The sequence below is a fragment of the Bactrocera tryoni genome, unplaced genomic scaffold (genome assembly GCF_016617805.1).
Source record: "Bactrocera tryoni isolate S06 unplaced genomic scaffold, CSIRO_BtryS06_freeze2 scaffold_760, whole genome shotgun sequence".
NCBI classification, from domain to species: Eukaryota; Metazoa; Arthropoda; class Insecta; order Diptera; family Tephritidae; genus Bactrocera; species Bactrocera tryoni.
This window is the reverse complement of record NW_024396423.1, coordinates 151673-154358: the sequence shown is the minus strand read 5'-3', so window position 1 is coordinate 154358 and position 2686 is coordinate 151673.

The window sequence follows — 2686 nt, the reverse complement described above, 5'->3', positions numbered from 1 at the left end:
GTTGCACTGTCTCTTACTAACTTCTATCCCGTTAAGGCTCTCAAATATTTTGTCCAAGTCCAGATCACTCATGAGCTTGAAGTAAAACCGATACCAATAAGCTGACCTGCGCAAAATTTATTTTTCAAAAACTCGTGCAAAGATTTACAGTTATATTTAACACAAGTTTTCTTTTTTAGCTACTTTTTTTATTAGAGCAATTCAACATACTATATTTTTTGCACTCTACTTACATATTTTTGAATCTTAATTCTATTGTTCAATTTTTTGTAGAAATTTTCGATCCCCTTTGGTCCGTGATTCCTGTTTTTGTGACGTCTCCTCCTTGATGGGTCCGTACAATTATTCCCGAATAGTATTTTTTTTTTTTACTATTTTTTATCGAACTTTTTATTTCCGAATAGTTTTTACTATTCTTTATCGAACTTTAATTTTTGTTCCCGAATAGTTTTTACTATTTTTTATCGAACTTTAATTTTTTTATTGCCATATAGTTGGGCGCCAATTACGAATAACCGTCTTGTTTCTTTATTATTATCACTTTATTAATCAGACCATGCTGTCTGATGAGTTCTCTGTTACAAACTGACCCTTACATTCTAAAGCTAATGTCTTAAATAAGTCCCTGCACCTTGTCTAAGTTGTTGTGTCCCGCAATTCGTTGTTAGTAGTAGTTGTAGAGTTATTACAGCGGATACGACACCGACGCTTGCGTTGGCAGTTTGCCGCTGCCGCTGTGCCTTACCCGTCAGCGTGGGAATGTGAATTCGTTGACTCAGGCCACGCGAGTTAAGCCAAGATTAAATAAAAACACAAAGTTGTTATAATTAACTGCACTCTACTTTATTGGTTCTTCTGAACTAAACTTGAAATGTCGATGTCACTGCTATTTATAATAATCAAATTGTTCAGCTGCTAAGCTGTTATACGATAACTTATTGTTTATTTGTTTGTGTACAAATTCTGCATATGCAGAATTTACTGGTCAATGCTCGAAAAGTAATATAAACAATAATAAAGTGAACGACCCTTATGCAAACATATTGCTTAAGTCTCGTTCTGTACATAAATAGTGTAAGTGTCGCTACAAAGTAATAAGCGACAATAATTAAAACTGCTGTTTATGCTTAATCGGCATATTTCGTTTTTGATTGTTTATATGTATTTTCGTGCATTGGCTTTTTAATTGTGGAGGCTAAGCCTTAGCTGTGGTTTTGGAGTTGGAGCTGCCGTCGTTGTTACTGACGTAACTCCTCCTTCCTTGATTGAAAATTCTTTTTTATTCTAAGTATGAGAATTTTTTTGTATAATGTGGACAATAGCACTCACAGTGATAATTATTATCAATAATATGATTACAAAAGTTATAATGATTGATGTTGAGTGAATATTTTTATCGAATTTTAATTCTTTGATATTTTTGATGTTGTCTATTTCATCAAGACTATTTCGTCTAATGATAAAGTTAATTTTGTATTATTGTTTACATAAATGTGGGTAATTTAACGAAGCTATTTTTAAATGTATCATAGTTGGAAAAAATTACATTATTTATTTCTATTTTACAATTACTAAAAATTATTAAATTATTATTATTTAATGTTACATTTGATTCATCACAAGTATTTATTAATTTTGTGTTATTTATGTTTTTTGCAAGAATGACTCCAAGTTCGAGTTCTTTTATTTCTTCTTTTACATTTGTGATTTTTGGACATACATTATTGTTGAATATACAAAGATTTGTTTTTCTTAGCTTATTTACATTAGGATTATTGAAGTATTCATATGTATTATTATTGTAATATACAATTTCTGTTTCTTGAAAGTTAATTTCAAACTTATTATTGTCTGCAAGTGGTGATAGAAAATATCTCTTTACATTTACAATTGTTTTGGGTATTTTCATTAAAAACAAAATTTTATTACTTTTAAATTTTGCTACGCCTAATTTAATATTTTGCAATTTATAGAAGTCGATTTCTAAAGTTTGTATTTCTTCTGATGTTAGTATATTATTTACCATAATATTGCTATTTGCAGCAATGATATTGTTTTGGATATGTTCAATATTTTCATTTAAAATTTTTATTTTTAACAAAAAATCCATATAAAATAAATGTGAAAGAATATCGTTGTTAGACTGATCTATGCTATTAAGTTTTTCTGTAATTTTTTGTCTATCCAATTCAATTGTTTTAGCTAGTTTTCTCATAATTTCGTTGAAATTATTATTTATTAGTATATTGTTATTAAAAGCTTCTATCATGTTGTGGTTATTCTCATCTATTGTATTTATATGATTTTCTATTTCGGATCTGTCCTCATCATCCATGGTACCAGCTATCCATTTGAGACCTGAACCTACGATGTTGAGTAGACCTCTTTTATTTTTGTTTATCTGGAGGGTATGTAGTCTAGTCCTAGCTTTCTTTATTTCTGATAAGAGAAGTTCCTTATTATCTATTATTTTAAGTTGTTCTACGTTTTCTTGGAGGTTTTCTATTGTCTTTTCGATTTCAGTAAGATCTATAATATGTAGTATAGTTGTATAGTCCGCAATTAGTTGTACATTAGTTAATTTTATTTCGACATATCCATTATGGTTTTCGTTGATGGGTTGGATTATTAATGTTGACATTACTAGTGGTATTATCATCAGGATTAATATACCTGTTGATGTCCA